General features: G+C 44.0%; 1 protein-coding gene and 1 long non-coding RNA gene across 5 annotated transcripts in view; one reads left to right on the top strand and one right to left on the bottom strand.

The window, feature by feature from the left end:
- Positions 1–3,044, bottom strand: part of TUNAR (transmembrane neural differentiation associated intracellular calcium regulator) — a 59,582-nt gene extending 56,538 nt beyond the window's left edge. For 3 of the 4 annotated variants that reach the window (XM_081174828.1, XM_081174827.1, XM_081174829.1), the window contains exon 1: positions 2,574–3,040. The gene's annotated coding sequence lies outside the window, so the exon portion shown is untranslated. Of the gene's footprint in view, positions 1–2,573 lie in introns of all 4 variants that reach the window. The other variant, XM_081174830.1, reaches the window with a different exon arrangement.
- Positions 1–18,745, top strand: part of LOC308576066 — a 300,866-nt gene that overhangs the window by 33,145 nt on the left and 248,976 nt on the right. The gene's annotated exons all lie outside the window — the stretch shown is intronic.

The raw sequence follows: 18,745 nt of genomic DNA on the forward strand, positions 1-18,745 counted from the left end.
TGTACTTGCACATCCTCTGTTTGTTGTCGAAGCTCATTGGGGAAATGATCATCTTCCTGTACAACCATGTAATAAGACAGGACATGCAATGTGCGAATTCACTGAATCTCAAGAGTGATCATCTGCCTGAAATCCTTTTCACCCTAAGCAGATTTGTACTTCAAAAAAGAGAGAAAACTGTCCAGTAAGTTACCCAAATTAACAGTTGTAATTGCTGCATAAATACACACACATTATTATTATTATTTAACTTAGTGCAAATGCCCAAAAAGGAGAGAGAGAGAGGGAGAGAGAGAGAGAGAGGGAGAGAGAGAGAGAGAGAGAGAGAGAGAGAGAGAGAATTGCATCAGGTTACTGGAGGAGAAAACAGCTATCCTCTCAATTAGTCTTATTAAAGTTTAGTTAAGCTCCCCATTATTGGCTTAAAATCATGAACAGGAAAATAACTTCTCTTCAAGTTTCTATGCACTGAAAATTGTAGAAATTTGGGGATATCTTCTTTCATTGGATTAGCTTCTAGGAAAGTATACACGTGTGTGTGTGTGTGTGTGTGTGTGTGTGTGTGTGTGTGTGTGTGTGTACATTTCAAATAATGCAGTCAAAAAAATCAAAACATGTTGCAAGGCTGAGACTTTAATATTAATGCTCTGGCTGTCAGTTTTGTGCTCTGCTCCGTTTCACTGTGCTGAATAGTATTATTCAGGCTTCCAAAGTTTATTGAAATGATTCGGTTGAGTACTAGATGTAAAGGGATGGGAAATGGAATTTAGGAAATCGCTTTTCAAAAATGCTTTTAAGGAATCTGTGCTCATGAAGAGCGTGAAAGGACTTAATCTTTCTGAAGCACTGTTCTGTGCAACTGTTTTCATCTTCGACAAACTTTCTTGACTGAATCTTTTACTTTTCTTTTTGAAATGTCTTAATTTGATGCAAGACATTTGGAAATTACCAGAATAGTGATACTAAGGTTGCAGTCCCAAGCGCACTCAGCATGATGCTGAGCACAATGGGACTTAGCATGCCTAGGATTCCGGCACACTTTTTTGAAAGTAAGTAGCAGCAATACTGCTAGGATTTACTTCTAGGTAAATGTGACTAGAATCAAACATGTGAGGTCACGGTCAGGAAACTTCCATGGGACTAAACATGCTCCACTGACTGGTTTGTGGAATAGTTTACTCAGAATCCCAGCTGATGTCTATTAGGAAATAAACCATGCCAAAGCAATCACGTTCCTACAGTACATCCAGATTGCTGCTTTCATAATTGAGAAATATGATATGACATGAGGCGACTCTTGTTTGCTTGCCTATATCCCTATATTCCACAGTTAATCAGCTACTAAGTTCATATTAAATTCTTCCTATTTTAACATCTCACTTCCTTTCCTCTGCTGATCATGAGGTGGCTTTTTAACGTGAGCCCTCCGTGAGATGGGGTGCTAAATGGCTTATGCGGTGCAGAAACGATAACAGCTTTGCCTGCTGTTAATTAAGCATACAGCTATTCATATATTTTAGTTATAATTTTTCTCTGTCAGCATGCTTGTGTGCAGATCGCATAACTAAAATGCAAACCAGTATTTGAATTAATTACTTTCCACAATCAACTATACTTTCTCCCTTGTGGTATCGCTATAAAATTAATAATTTTGCTCAACACTGCCTCTGGGTTATTTTCCTAAAAGGCTACCCTAAAGATTCATCTTACACCTTTAAGATTCATATTGAAAACCATGAAAGTGCAACTAAAAAACTGAGGTGTTTTAATTCGAGTGGCATTGGTGTGTGTGTGTGTGTGTGTGTGTGTGTGTGTGTGTGTGTGTGTATACATATATATATGTGCACAAGAGTAATTTGCAATTTTTCTTAGCAAAAGAACCAATGATCACCTGTCATTGCAAATAGCATTCTCTATTAAGGCATTATTAGCACATTCCTCACTCATGCAGTAGTTCTGTAACTGATCCAAGTTGAATAGCCCAGATTAACCATAAACCCATTAAGAATCTTCATGTTGATCCAGAGACTACATTCAGCTTATCAGCATTTAAAATGCCACCGAATAGAAACTAGCTAATGTGGGGGGGGGGGAGAGAATCCTGGTGAAACAAGAACTTGATGGTTGCAAAAAGCAAAGATTGAGAAAACGAACTGGAAGGATGTGCTTGAGCAATCACACAGCCTGTTCCCATGCATGTTTATTTGGAAGTAAGTCCCACTGACTTCACTGGGGCTTACCCCCACATCACTGTGCAATAAAGATCCAGTCAAAATTTGCCAGGATACTTGTAAATACAGACCTCCTCTTAAGATAAGGTCCACCTTTGTAACATGTTTGCTGGGCAGCTGTGCCCAAGTTCTCAGAATGGAAACAGCTAAAATGTATTAATGAAAAACGTACAACTCGGGCATGAATAATCTGTCTTGCAAGTATTGCCAAGATAGCACTGTGCAGCTAAAAACTAGCATCACACAATTTCCTCCGAAACAACAACTGCCCCCCACTCAAACCCCCATTCAGTTTGTTTTTTAAAAAAGAAGAAGAAGAAGAAGAAGGGTCTTAAGACTCACATATTCCACTTGGAAGAGATGTTAAAAGTTTAAGCCATCGTCTTTTGCAGTGCTGCTCATCCTGTCCACAGAATCAGCCCTTCACATTTATCTTACGTGGAAAGGAAATAATGACATTCTCTCCAGCTCTTATCCTCCTTGGTAAGTGACAGCTCTTTACGGACGCCGGCAGCCTTGCTGAAGTATTATTGTAATCCATCCGAGCTTCCCAAGATTGCTCAGGAGATTGAGTCTGAAATATACATCATCTTTAGTTTCGCAAGCTGCTCAGTGCTTTCCCCCTGCCGTGTGCCTTCCCCTCCTGGATGCCTGGATATCTCAAACTGGATGTAGCACAGGCTTGGCTATTTATACAGCGTTCTGCACTGCCTGCTTGGAACACAGAAGGAGGAGAGCAAATGAAACTGAACTCTTCAGAGATGAAAAATGCTCTCACATGCCCGGGCATTTCCCATATCAAATGGTATTCATTTTTTTCGAAGTGGAAGGCAGCCCCTGGGTTCAAATAAACCCAGGCAAGCACATAGATATATATATATATATACACACACACACACACACAAATGGTTTGGTTGGTTGGAGAAGCAATACGGAATGATACAGAGAAACAAGCAGCAGCTTAGTGAGCATCAGGAAGGGATGGGCATCTTGTGATTGCTTTGAATTTAATGCTCCTCAAGGGGAGTTTGTTTGTTGGTTGTTGTTGTTTAAAAAAGAGACCTCTACAAATACAGCGAAACCTGTCTCATGGAGTGTAAATCTGTTGGCTCAGCCAAGTTCTTCTGGCAAAGTTACACAGCATGTGTATATTTACTTTTGCTGATTTGCTCGGCATTACAGCCACGGTTCAACAACAACGGGATTAACTCACCAGATGTATCTTTTCTCCCTCCTCGAGAAAGATGAAGAAGAACAGGATCTGGGAAAAATATTTTCCCTGGAAGGCAATAAGGCCAATGACCAAAGGCAGGAGGACCTTTATTCTGTGATAATAAGGGTCAGACGAAAGGCCAAGATGCCCTGACATGATTCCTGGTAACATTTTGATAGCCAATTCTTCTATCCAGCAGAGATTACATTTTGCACTGTGCCTGAGGGCAGTGGGCTAGCTTATTTGTTAAGGAGCAGGGGAACACAGCCCTGTCTTCCAAAAGAAGGAAATGCTCAGGGACCTCAGGAAGAACAACTGAGGGGGCTCTCACTGCTGTCTTCTCATTTTCCCCAACATAGGAGCCAACTCCTAGGGGTCAAAGTCCCTTTGCCTCCCTCCCCCAATAAAATATTTGAAGGCCCCCCCCAAAGTTGATGGACATTGCCATTCAAATGGTGTTGCATGCACTGCATCATGTGATCAATTATGCAGGGCGGGACTTGCCTGCCCCCAATATTTTATTCAAGTTGGCACCCCTGTCCCCCAAGATCTGCCACCTGAGGCAGGCCACCTCACTCTGCCTAATGGTAGGACTGGCCCTCTGACCTCCTGCTACATCAAGAAAGCAACTGGAATCCAATCCCAGCATTTTTAATTTGCCAGTGCAGAGCCACATGCCAGTGTGGTTCATTTGATCTCCACTGTGCAGGAAGACAAGAGGACCAGTGTGGTCTGAGGGCTGGACAGGCCAGATTCATACCATACATGCACATCCGCTTTCTAGTGGGGCTGCGGTTGGCGCTGTGGGTTAAACCACAGAGCCTAGGACTTGCCGATCAGAAGGTCAGTGGTTCGAATCCCTGCGACGGGGTGAGCTCCCGTTGTTCAGTCCCAGCTCCTGCCAACCTAGCAGTTTGAAAGCACAAAGTGCAAGTTACCTTCCGGCGGGAAGGTAAACGGTGTTTCCGTGTGCAGCTCTGATTCGCCAGAAGCGGCTTAGTCATGCTGGCCACATGACCCGGAAGCTGTCTGCAGACAAACGCTGGCTCCCTCGGCCAATAAAGCACGATGAGCGCCGCAACCCCTGAGTCGATCATGACTGGACCTAATGGTCAGGGGTCCCTTTACCTTTTTATCCACTATAAATTTAAAGCCAATGTGAAACTTGACTTTCCTTAAGGAACGAACCTTGAGAATTGTATATTCTAGTAGACAGCCCTACCCTCTTTTCAGAACTACAGTTCCCAAGATCCCCTGCCCAGATGGCTGCAGTGCATTTAAATTTATAGGGGGGGCATCAAAATAGGTAGCAACAGCAGTACACATAGCTGAAGACGCCCTTTCTTGGGGTGCATTCCTGTATTGTTCAGGACTGTAATGGCTAACATGGTGTGCAAGGAATGACCCAGGAGTATGGATATCTTTTCTCTAAAGGCATCTCCATAAGGTACATTGGGCAGAAGTCATGTGACTATACAGCCTCAGCTGGTCGTAGACTGATAGACTGGAGAAGACCAGAAGAAGCTAAAGTCCCCCATATACGTGGACTAGGAGCACTGAATCACCAGTTCAGAACCATTTGTTAGCTTGAACATGAACCTTGGGAATGTTCTTACTTCTGAAGCACTTCCTGAGCTGGATCTCAGTCAACATAAAAACTGTGTTGCCTTCTTGTTTCAAAAAGGAAAGCTGTTGATTCTTCTGTGCACAATCAACATCTGTTTGCAAGTGCTTGTAAATACACTTTGGGATATTAAATGCCCAGGCACATGCATAGGTGAGATAAGTGTGATGTATTTGTAGTGTGAGATCACTGCCAATATAGCAAAGAGGAAATGCCAGTGTCTGAGTGCCAGTGCCAGTGTGAAGGAGAGATTCTGTTCATTCCTTTCTCAGTCACATGTGTTCCAGTGCTGGGTTGGAAAGAAGGAGAAGGGGGGGGGGAGAGAAAGAGAAAAGGAAAAAGGTATTCGCTTTCATAAGTGTATACATAAAAATTGCTTCCTGGATCAGGCCAAGGTTCATCTGGTCAAGTATTCTGTTTCCAGCAGTGGACAGCCAGGTGTCTCTTGAAAGAGCATAAGTAGGGAATAAAAGTAATAGCTGAATTTCGGTGTTAAGCAACTCTGGACATGAATGAATACAATCTTTCTGCAAATGCTAAAGGGGATGAGAATTTTTATAGTAATTTTTATTAATTTTCATTTACAACAATCCAATAAAAGTCACATTAATACAATACCAAATTATAATACAATTATTAAAGCCAATTATCCAATGCCAAATCAAACAATTTGCATGACTTCCCGTGCTCTGGATTTCAGGGGGTGTTCTTATTCCATCCAGCTCCAAAACTCTTAATTGGTCCAAATGCAACAGTTCCGATCTTGATCCTTTATTTTAACAGCCACTGATATGATGACTTTCATTCATATTTAGATGTTCCATATCCATTAATTTTGCAATGATTTTTTTCCCCTGTGAGGGGGATGAGATTTGTGCTTGTGTTTGTTCACCATCCCCCTGCCCAATGTTTGAACCAACAGGAGAAGCTAAAAATGCTAATGTTTCAATTTATGATTTGCTTCAGTTGTGAACTTTACATTTAACACTATTTTGTTGTTGTTGTTGGCCATCCAAAATTTCTTCTGAAAAACAAGTGGGAGATAAGTTTATAACTAAAGAAATAAAAGTAGAGAGCTAAAGTAGCCCTTAACAAACAATACATGGCGGTACAATCCTATATGTGGCAACTCCTATAAGCTCAGGTAAATGTGAGTCTACAGCTTTAGGCACATTTTGTGCCTTAACACATTTTGAGAAACACTTCAATGAAGCTACCATACTTCCATTTCAGCCGAAATGAAATAGTGGGGACTGCCTGAAAGCACCTCTCAAAAGCACTGTTTGCAGCAGCTGTCCCCTCTTCTTCATTTAAAGGAGAAGCAGGCAGCTGCTGCAAACAGCGCTTTTGCAAAGCCTTTGAGACATCCCTGCACTGCACACTCCCAATTTAGGCTGAAACGAGCACAGGGCCTGTTTCATAGCCTTGCAACTATCCCAATACTCTCCTATTAAACCTCCAAGACTAGGAGTTTAAAAGAGGAGAGCGAGACTTGCAAAGGTGCTCATTTGACAGGTAAATGGCCTCACTCACCTGTCATATTTTACCCTCAAGGCAAAATAAGGATTTAGCCTGTGGAGTCACAAAGCTTCCTCACCCCTGCTGCAGGGGAATAACTTCCCCAAGGAATTGTATCATTGATATCACAGGCATTACCCAATAGGGTCCTGAGACAGTCACACACTCACCTGACAGGCAAGATTTCAGAAGCAATATCTGTGCTAGTGAAGGGGCTGATGGGGAATTGCATATAACTTATTTATAAGATTTTGGGAGGTGCACATTCATTTTGTAAAACGGATGGAAAACAAAGCAAATGAGACCCATTTGTTTCATTTGTCTTAGTTATGGGAACAGATGGGGAAGCAAATGAATGAATGGAAATTCATTTTTCATTCATTTTGACCATTTTATCCCCTCCCTCCCAAAAAACTATTGGGATGAAAACAGTCTGGAGCAGCCGGAACAAGTCACAGAAAGGTGACAGGGATCAGAAACTGACACATTTGCTTATTTAACAAATTAATACCGCACTTTTCAAGAAAGCTTCTCCACAAAGTGGCATACAACGATATTGAAAAGCACAAGAACAATACAATATACAAGAATAACATATTCATTCCATGACCAAGATAAGGATAAATCCAACAGCCAACAATAAAACAATAAGCTGTGTACCGTTCTGGTCACTCCAGCTCCAAATTGGATATTACAGAGTGGAAGCAGGTTTGGAAAAGGGCAAGCAAAATGATCAAGCAGGTGGAGTGAGCAAAGGTTGCAGCATTTGGGACATTTTAGTGAAAAGGTGACCAGGGGTAATTATCTTAAGTAATGATAGAAGTTTGTAAAATTATGCATGGCATCGAGAAAGTGGGCAGAGAGAAGCTTTTCTCCATCTGTCATAACACAAGAACTCATAGATGTCCAATGAAGCTGAAGGTTGGAAGATTCAGGACAGAGAAAATAACTTCCTCCCAAGGAGCGTGATTAAAATATGGATCTTGCTCCCTCAGGATGCAGCAGTGACCACCAACCAAGATGGCTTTGAAAGGCAATTAGACAAATTCATGGAGGAGAGGGCTGTCAATGTCTACAAGCCATGATGTCTACTGCATATTTGGAGGCAGTAATACTTCTGAATACCCGTTGCAGGAAACCACTGGAGAAGACAGCGCTATTGTGCTCGAATCCTGCTCGAGGGTTCACCACAGGCATCTGGTTGGCCATTGTGACAACAGAATGCTGGACTAGATGGGCCACTGCCTGATTCAGAAGTCTGTTTATGTTCTTCTTGAGAAGCTCGTTCAACCTCATCCACCTCTAAACAGCTGAGGAGTTCCATAGCCTCCCCAAGGAGAAATTCCAACAGCTGTCGGAAAGTGAGGAAACAAGGTCTCTGGTGAGGTCTCCCAACCATTCTACTAATGCTAGGCAAGGTAAGAAGGAAGGGATGGCAGGAGTTGTGGTGCAAGTGGTTGGACCTCACTGCGTTCCTGATTATGTAATTAGAAGCATATTGGGATTAGATTTGGACTTGGAATACTGAAGAGAAAACAAAGTATATCTCCAGTATATCTGAAGGAGTGCCACCACCCCCAACGTTCTACACTGAGGTCCAGCACCGAGGGCCTTCTGGTGGTTCCCTCACTGCGAGAAGCCAAGTTACAGGGAACCAGGCAGCAGGCCTTCTCAGTAGTGGCACCCTCCCTGTGGAACACCCTCCCACCAGATGTCAAAGAGAACAACTACCAGACTTTTAGAAGTCATCTGAAGGCAGCCCTGTTTAGGGAAGTTTTTAATGTTTGATGTATTACAGTATTTTAATATTTTTTGGAAGCCGCTCAGATGGGCGGGGTATAAATAATAAATAATAATAATAATAAATAATAAATAATAAATTTATTATTATTATTATTATTATTATTATTATTATTATTATTATTATTACTTGCTATTCTATATTTTTGCATTGGACCAGTGCCAGCTGCTTTTTTTTACTGGATCAAGCACTGCAGAAAACCCAGTTCTCTAAAACTTATTATGGAAAGCAACACATTGAATTGTTGAGACAAGGAATTGTTGAGACGAGGGATGGTGGTGGAATGTGCAAACGGGCTGCATATCAAACTGACCCATAGTCCACTTGTCTCCTTGCAAAGCAGTCTTGCTTGGAACAATATTCTGTGGATTTTCCCTATGCTGGTTGTTTGGTGGGGTTTTTTACAGAATTTGTCAAATACGGCGACATTTGTTCTGATACAATTTAGTCAGCTACCATCGCCAATGTTTATCTTAACTGCCTGCTAACAAGGTACTTTTGAAATGTGTATTCACTTCAACTTCTGCTCCTTGATAATTTGTGTTGAGGTGATTATGTTAGCCATTAACCACAACTAACATGCCTTGAAAAATGCGAGCTGGGTTTTGGGGGGCCTGGTGGGTCGCTCATGTCCTTGGCAATATACACTGTTAATATGCTAGCTAGCTGACAGTAAAAAATGACCAAAAACACAATAACTTCATGGGGGGGGGTCCATCACCTCCTCATCCTCACTTAAGCAGACAGCAACCCTCAAGCAAGATGCATACTTCAGTGGGCAATTACTGGCTCATTGAGTTTTCAGCCAGCTCTGAAATCGTCATAAAAAACGTAAGGAATAACATTATATTCAACAAGCTAAAGGAACAGGTAAAACTAGAGAAGGAATAATTGAAGAGAAACAATGAAAAGTGAAAAGTGAGTCCACTTACTTGTAATCTAAACCAGTACCTAGGGCCTACAGGAAAAGCAAAAGGTAAAAGACGCCTGGACAGTTTGTTGTTGTTTAGTCGTTTAGTCTGAAAGTGGAGATGAGTGCTGTATCTTTTAGTCAAATTTGATTGGACTTAACTGTGCAGACCTGTTGTCTTTGTCCATGGAGTTTGAATTATGGTGCTGGAGGAGACTCTTGAGAGTCCCATGGACTGCAAGAAGATCAAACGCATCCATTCTTAAGGAAATTAGCCCTGAGTGCTCACTGGAAGGACAGATCGTGAAGCTGAGGCTCCAATACTTTGGCCACCTCATGAGAAGAGAAGACTCCCTGGAAAAGACCCTGATGTTGGGAAAGAGTGAGGGCACAAGGAGAAGGGGACGACAGAGGACGAGATGGTTGGACAGTGTTCTCGAAGCTACAAACGTGAGTCTGACCAAACTGTGGGAGGCAGTGGAAGACAGGAGTGCTTGGCGTGCTCTGGTCCATGGGGTCACGAAGAGTCGGACACGACTAAATGACTAAACAACAACAATATGTACCAGCAACTGCATATAGAAAATGATTTCAAAATTCAGATCCTGATGGCGATATATAAAAAAGGACCTTCACTTAGAAAGCTTGTTGAAAGCAGAAAGTCCACAACAAATGATGAAGGAAAGCCAACAGAAGTGGCAGTTCTGTGGTGTGTAGCAAGAGAGAGGTTCAAAGGGCACTGCCAGACTCAAGACCCAATTTCAACATTGTGTGCAGTAGACCTCTTGATAAGATGGCATTTTGAATTTGTCTTCTCCTGCAAAACACAGTGATCAGCTTGGTATATAAGCGACGAGACCTTTTAGATATGACCATAGGAAACAAAGGCACCAGCTTGCAAAGGCAATTGGGGTGGGGGCAACGTCACACACACGACATCAGAACGTTGGGAGGAACATGGCGGCCGCACAGCTTCAATGGCCAGCAGCTCCTCCTCCAACTTCTTTTGGCACTTGCAGTGATTTCACGCTCTTTATTGCAGTTTGTAAAACATTGATTGAATTCCCCCCCAAACCTCAGGCTTTTATATACATTATTTACACAATGAGTCCCGTCTGATTGGCTGATTCTGCTTCCCTCGTGGAGCCTGATTGGTCTTTCCCTGCAGGCCAATCAGTTGTTACATTCTACGATCCTACCAGCCTAATAGGCTGATTAACTTCCTCCTGGAGCCTGATTGGTCTTTTCCTGCTAGCCAATCAGTTGTTGCATTCTACGATCCTACTTGCCTATTGTTCTAAGATCCAAGCTTAGTACATAACAGCACTGCTACCAGTGAGAGGTGGTTTTGACCCTCCTTCCCCTCTGTAGCTGGAGGAGAAGGAAGAGGAGGAGGAGCTGGGCACTGGAGCCATGCTGAGAAAAGTCATCAGGAAACAAAGTTAACCACAAATCTCCCAGTTACAGACTGGGTTCAACATAAGGCTTCTGGCTTTTGTGCTTGAATACCCCTAACAACATAGACATGTGCCCATCAAGTCTTCTTCTTCTTTGGTGATCACTCGTAGCCAACTAAAATTGTCTTCCATAAACACAATTTTAGCAATTAGTCCCTAAGTGACTGTGGAGGCCAATTCTGGACCCACCATGTCCTTTCACAGTGGGGACATTGGTTCCCAGGCGGGAGTTGATCATGGTGTGGATTTGCCAAGCATGCCTTCCTCTTAGCATGTTTCTCCCCTGCGTTCTGAGTTCAAGTGTCTTCAAAGTCCATGACACCTTTGGTAAAGGCTGTTCTCCAACTGAAGCACTCGCAGGCCAGTGTTTCCCAGTTGTCGGTGTTTATACTACATTTTATTAGATTTGCCGTGAGACAGTCTTTAAAGCTTTTTTGTTGACCACCAGCATTACGCTTTCCATTTTTAAGTTCAGAATAGAGTAGTTGCTTTGGAAGATGATAAAGACTCTCCTCCCTGAAAGAGAGGGGAGTGGTTGTGGTCGGGAGCCCGAGCACCGCCCAGCAGGGGGCATGGCCCCCTGCCTCCAGCTCACCTGGCTGGCGCTCACGCCCCCGGTGGCCACCCAACCAGGTGCTGCAGAGGGGGCGTGTTCAGCAGCCTTTTGCTGCAGCGCCAGCCTCTCCCTGGCCTCATTCCTCATCATCGCCCCATCGCGAGTCAATTCAATTCAAAGCAATCACTAACCAAAGCTAACCTAATACATTCACTAATTGATGTTGGCATGGTCATTTTAATCAGCCTGTTGTTGTTGTTTTACAATTTATTTCCGAAGTGGGGCGTAGTCATTAGGGGCAAGCCTATTGAACCGAACGCAGTTGACTGCACACCATGAATATTGAATAAATAAACAACTAAACAAATAATAAATAAATAAATAAAATAAAATAAATTCAATAATAGTAATAATAATGAAAATAATAATTTAATTATTTCATTGCAATTTGTTGCCTTACGCCCAGCACAGTTTATTTGAATGCATTAATTCATGGTAAGTGATTTGAGGTATTTGTTCATAAAGGCCGGGGTTTGTTTTAGTATCTTTCACGTCCCTTTTGGGGGAGAAAGATAATACAACTCTGTTCATTATTTGAAGCAGCTGGGATAACTCAGTTAGTAGTGCATGAGGCTCTTAATCTCACGGTTGTGGGTCACACCCCATATTGGGCAAAAGATTCCAGCCTTGCAGGGGGCTGGACTAGAGGACCCTTTTTAAATACATAAATAATAAACAATTGATCCCAGCTTCATTTACCATCAGGGTTTAGTGGTTTGAATCTGATTTCTTTCCAAGTGTTGTCGGTTCAATCATTACTGAACTAGGCCGGCTGGGCTATAGTGCCCTCTTGTAATAAAGGCTTAAGTTAAAAGGGAAAGGCACAGGCTGGCAGTTCTAAACAGTGCCTGGCCTGCTTGACCAATTTACACTGTTAAAGTTTAGCGTACAAGGGTTAATGTGCGGGCGATATAATGGCTTCCAAGAGAACCCATCAGGCACAATCTTCTGTTCCTGCCCAAGAACTCCCCAATACAAGGGGGTCCTGTGTGCAAGATGGGTCAGGGTAGCCTCCTGTGCCCTGCAAACCACAGGCCTAGTCAGCGTTTTCTCTGTGTTTGAAACCTTTTACCAACAATTCAGACTACTGAAGTCACTCAAGGCTGACCTAGAGATCGGTATTACATGTCTGAACCGCTACAATGGAGCATCCTTATGGCAGGAGGCCTTTAACTGGTCCTCAGATTTCCAGATTCTATCAGATGCAGCAGGGCCCCTGGGTTTTGGCTTGTACTTCAGGGGTTGGTGGTGCTCTCAACAGTGGCCAGCGGGGTGGCAGAGCAAGGCTATCACGCAGGATTTCACTTTTCTTGAGTTTTTTCCCATAGTAGTGGCCGTGCATATCTGGACGGAGGAGTTCCGGAATCGCTGGGTGTGTTTCAGAACTGATAACCAGGCGGTGGTGAACATACTGGCTAGGCAGTCATCTCTTTCTGAGAGGGTGTCGTCCCTGCTGCGGTCACGCCTCGCTTCCGGTTGCTAGCGCCTGGAGCTCGACTGTTGCCCAAACCCTTTCCGGAGCACCTGGGGAACCTTGGAGATGCAAACTGATTAAGGGAGTATTGGCATCTGTCACACCCTCCACCCTCAGATCTTACAAAAAAGCATGGTGTGACTTCATGGGCTTCAGGTCAGGGATATTGGGGCTTTCGCCTAGCGTGCCACCAAGCACGGATGACGTTCTGCAATACCTTTCCCATCTTGACGATTTGGGACGTGCCCCCAAAACCTTAAGGATACATGTAGCCGCCATCAGCTTCTTTTCAAAAGCTACATTTGCTCATGACCCGAGTAGCGACTTCTTGATCCGTAGAGCCATTGAAGATTGGGGCAGGCTACAACCTCTCAGGGCCAAGGGCCGTAAGCCAATTTCATACGGGTTGTCATCTCAGATACGCATAAAAGTCAGGTCAATTTGCTGGTCCAGATTCGAGGCACGTCTCTTTTCCACAGCATACGCTATCGCCTTTTTTGGCGCGCTCAGAGTTGGTGAGGTGGTGTTTAAGTTAGTGCACGAGGTTCAACACACGGCCTCCTGTGCGAGGACATGCAGGTGTCCGAAACTACCGTGACAGTGCGTATACGTCAGTCCAAGACTGATCAGGCTGGTAAGGGTGTCCTAGTTAAGCTCACGGCGTTGGCGCAGCAGGGCCCATGCCCGGTAAAGGACACTAGGCGGTACCTCTACCTCAGACCGCCCGGCCCGGGTCTGTTTCTGGTCTATGAAGATGGGTCACCCTTGTTGAGGCACCAATTCACCAGAGTACCTCGCAAGGCTATTGAGGCTTGTGGTCTATCCTCCCAGGAGTACGCTGCGCACTCATTTAGGATTGGCGCCGCAACCACGGCTGCGCACCTGGGGTTACTGGCGGACAGGATCAAAGAAATGGGCCGGTGGAAATCCAATGCTTATAAGTCTTATATTCGCTAGTACGCGACCTGATGCTTTACCCTACTTACCTGCCTTTTCCTTTCTGTCTTTTACCCCCAGCTATGCTCAGAAGAAGCGTGTGGATTTGCAGCCACAGTATAGTGCATTGGGCCCGCATACGAGCGGTGAGCTGCGGCCTGGCACCCAGTCTTGGCCTTCCACATGGTGTTCGAGTTTCCTGGTTTTCGAGAAGAGGCATGCCTTGGGAGGAGCTTATGCCATTGCTGTGGGAGAAAGTAGCCAAGTGCGGCCCTCCCGACATCCTTGTGATTCATTTGGGGGAGAATGACCTCGCTAACAGAAGGAGTTGACTTGTTGTGGAGGATAAAAAGAGACTTGAATGCATTTGCAGCCTTCTGTCCCAGAACGATGGTGTTCTGGTCCTCCTTCCTGAAAAGAACTGTTTGGCGCAGTGCGCAAAGCTGTATGGCCATTGAAAGAACCAGGAAACTCGTAAATCGGGCGGTAGCCCGTTGAGTGCGCTTTATGTATGGCCGAGTCATTTATCATGACCGTATCCGGATCGGCGACCAAGCTTTATACCGGAATGACGGTGTCCACCTATCGGATCTGGGGAACGACATTTGGTTAGCTAGTGTCAGCAAAAGCATCTGGGATTGGTTGCAGCTTTGAGGGTATTGGCGGCGAGCCTTTAGCTCGGGTGGCGGTTAGGCATTGGAATAATGTGTTGTGGTGTGTCAAAGTGCTAGGTGTGGCCATCGCCTATGCCTTCAATTTTAGGGGTATTCCGTTAAAGGAATCTGGGGGTCGTGTATTCCGTCCGATGCCTGCTTGGCGGGAGGCCATGGCACGACCCTCGGTGACATCTGGGGTGAGCCTATAGTTGGATTAGCATCAACAGGTGATGAACCCCTGGTGAATAAACCCACTTGTTTCGCGATCCAATGCCTAAGCCAATACCTTTTCATTGCTGTAATCAATAAAGTTGTGGCCTTTTCTAGCCCATCAACCTTATATCACGTGTCCTTGTGTCTTCATTTCACTTCGCAGTGGTCGGGTCCTCGAACCACAATCAGGCATCCGCACAACATGACCAGTCCAACGAAGTTGATGTTGAAAAATCATTGCTTCAACACTGGTAATTTGTAGAAGTGGACATATGTCACACCAAAAACTCAGGTGAAGAGTCAAGGACATCATTATCTCCTGACTCCAAGTTTTTCTGTGACACCCTTGCCTGGGTAAATCCATATGTTTTTGTGTGGATGTCTGTAATTGCCTCCCATGTGAATCAAATATGGATAGCACTTCCCCATCCTGTCTCATCTGACTGTCATCTTTTCAGGTGGCACCCACAGCAGGACAGTAATCCATCTGTGGTCATGTGGAGACTTATGTATTCCTCAATACAGTAGGTGAGTGGCTAGGTTAGCTGCATCCCCATTACCATGGCAGTGGGAAGGACCATCTCAGCTTGAGGATGCCCAGAAAGTCTCATAAGATGGCAAGGAACTCTCATGAGACTATGTTCCTGGTCACAGAGGACAAATCTGCGGCCTTTGCTTCACTGCTAGGAGACAAGGCTGAAGAACTGAGTTTGTTCACCCTCTAATTCTGAGGTCAACAGAGGGAGAATCTTGGGAGGCCAAAAAGGAAGCCAGGACAGAGAGAGTGTTTAAGCCTCCCTGCCACAACTGGAGGAGTCCTGGGGCACTATAGTAGGTACGCATTTCGAAGCACAAAAAGTAAAGCGAAAATAATCTCATAGTGTGGTTCACGGAAGTTGGTATTTTACATCTTCTCCCATACTGTTCATTGTGCGGGAAAATGGCTGTGACAGGCTAGGTTCAAATTCAGTTTAGAACGAATTATAGCTATTTCACTGGGCACCAGGGCTTCCAAATATATCCCTACTGATCTATCTATATATGTGAATTTATAGAGAGTTTCCCTGCTACAACCTAAGAGAATTACCACAGTGATTTCCCCCATCTTGTCTCAGGTTATTTTGCCAATATGACAATAAACATATTTCGTGGGCTCTGTTTCTCTCTTCAAAGAAGTTTATTTCAGACAATTAAAAATAAAATTGTTTCCGGATTTGAAAATGTTTAAAAGTGACATACTTAAGATCACAAAAACTACTGAAATGCAGCACCATCCAGTGTTTAATATCTCATAGATTCTAATTTAAAAGTTACTAAATATATTGCCAAGAGACAACTAAGAGTTCATTTAAGACTCTTGACTGTTCTTCTGCAACTGAGTTTCCACTTGCCCCACATCTGGCATCATATTTGTGGGCCAGGTAGGTGTGACTTGGGGGGGGGGAGTGCCCCTGTAGGCCAAGTTATGAACTCTGCCAGTGGGCAGGGTTTCCACCACTATCCTAGAAGGAGGTGGTAAGAGGCTGGATCTAGACTCATCAAAGAAGCGTTTCAGTTCAAAGCGTTGTAAATTAAAACAAGGAAAACAGGTAGAGAAAAACAGGACTCTACATCGCCATCTGGTGACACAATGTTATATCACTACTACTACTACTACTAATTTTATTATTTATATCTCGACATTAAAAATTTCCCAATACAGGGTTGCCTTCAGATGTCTTCTAAAAGTCAGATAGTTGCTTATTTCCTTGACATCTGATGGGAGGGTGTTCCACAAGGCAGGCACCACTACCGAGAAGGCCCTCTGCCTGGTTCCCTGTAACCTCACTTCTTGCACCAGAACACCCTCAGAACTGGACCTCAGTGTCCAGGCTGAACGATGGGGATGGAGACACTCCTTCAGATATACTGAAGGTATACAATGCATATATATAAATTGTTTTTTCTTTACCAGTCTAGCTGAGTCCAGAGAGGAGGAAAACAGTCCTCCATGACACTGATGGATTGGATCCAGGCTAAAGCCCCATCTGTACTATATGTGTAAAGCAGGATCAGACCACTTTAAGCAGCCATGACTCCCACACAAAAATGCCGGACTGTAGTTTAAGGGTGCTGAGAGGTGTCAGGAGACCCCTCTTCCTCTTACAGAGCAAAAATTATCCAAGTTAGATTAATTGACAGTTAAGAAATTTTGAGAACTGTAGCTCCATAGGGGCCTTCTAGCAACTCTTATCACCCTCAGTACCCTTAAACTACAGTCCAGCATTTTTGGGTGGGAGTCATGGCTGTTTAAAGTGGTCAGATCCTGCACTGAAGGCAAGACACAGTGATAACAGCAAGAACCTTTATTGAACAAACAGAACTGGACAACAGCGGCAAAGCAACTGCTTATATACACTTCTGGAGGCCTGGGCCACTCCCACTCCCAATGTGATTGGCTGTCTGAACTTCCAAGCTGCGAATCATAAGTCAGAGTTTAAGGGCCAATGGCAGAGACTATCATGTATCGAATCAGAACACAGGGGCTCAGAATCCTTAGTCCAGACTCAAGCTCAGGCAAAATGCAGAACACGGAATACATACTTTGTGGGATGACATGTCTGTTTAGGATATTGCTTTAAACGTGCAGTGCAGAAGGTGCCATAGTCATGCTTGCAGTTGGCTCAATGAAATCAAAGGTACATACTTACCGTATTTTTCACTCTATAAGATGGACCAGACCATAAGACGCACCTAGTTTTTGGAGGAGGAAAACAATTTAAAAAATCTGAATCCCAGAAGGCTCCCCACTGTCCTGAAGAGGCTTCACGCGGCTATCCCAGAAGCCAGAACAGTGATAGGGAGCACTGCGCAGCGATCCCTCTCCCTGTTCTGGCTTCTGGGATAGCTGTGCAGCCTGCATTCGCTCCATAAGACGCACACACATTTCCCCTTACTTTTTAGGCGAGAAAAAGTGTGTCTTATAGAACAAAAAATACGGTAAATGTCACTTATTTCAACGGGGCTACTCTAAGCATGATGGGAAGTCTAGACCCACCCCTTTATTTTTTGTATAGCTTTACATTTTTCAAGAATGCAACACAATGAAAAGTTTTAAATTAAAGAATAACCAACATTATAGGATCAAATAATTGGGCACAACAATTGCTTCATAACAAAGTTTGCAACCCTGATCAAAAGCTGCGATGAAGGGCATCCTTTAAACCACAAAGTAATTTGGATATTTTAATCCCTTGTGCCTTAAGAATGGTCTGCTAAGGATCTTATCAAATTTCATGCCCACCAACCTTATTGTATTTCAGATAGAAAGCTGGTTTTAACCTCCAGAAGGGCTTGCCTCTGTTCTCTCCCTTTACACCAGTGGCAAAGATAGACATGCTTAGTTATCGATTTTTTTCTCTCTTCTGACTCCCAGATGTAAGTTGTTTCAGATATATCAGCAAATTTCATAAATAAAAATGTGTCAAGGGCATATTGAAGAATGCAAGCAATCCAGTTGCCGTTTTGCTAAACTGGACATATTTATCTCCTCCAAAGCAGACGCTCTCAAATTCTGTCACGAGGAGTGGGTGCGCATTATATTTCTACCCTGAGCTGCTGTTCCAACAGAAACGCCTGGTCTCTACGCATGCAGCAAAATGAGATGGAAGAATATTGAGGTGGTAGAATGGACTGTGCCACTTCAGACTGCTAGCCGGGATGCCATTTCTTCAGCCACAGCAACAGACCACCAAGAAGAGAAGTTCTTGACCAGTCCTGTCCCTGGTCTGTTAATCTTATACTTGCAAAATGGCACCCCTTCCTGCGGCCCATTCTCCCATCTCAGAATGCTCCTAATCAGTGCTATTTTTCTAGAAAAAGAGGTGCCAAAACTCACCAGGAACACTTCCCTTGTTCCTTTATAATGTCAATGGAGCCCACCTGAGAGGTGCCAGAACTGAGTTCCGGCTGAAGAAAGCCCTGCTCCTACTTCATTCAACTACATGTGTACACCCTGCTGCAACCTAGAGCATATGCTCCTCAACATATGTAGGCTGCATTCACACAGATGTGTATGTGGGTTTCTATGAGGTGAGACACAGTGATTACAACAAGA

This window comes from Podarcis bocagei (genome assembly GCF_964188305.1).
Source record: "Podarcis bocagei genome assembly, chromosome: 1".
Lineage (NCBI taxonomy): Eukaryota > Metazoa > Chordata > Lepidosauria > Squamata > Lacertidae > Podarcis > Podarcis bocagei.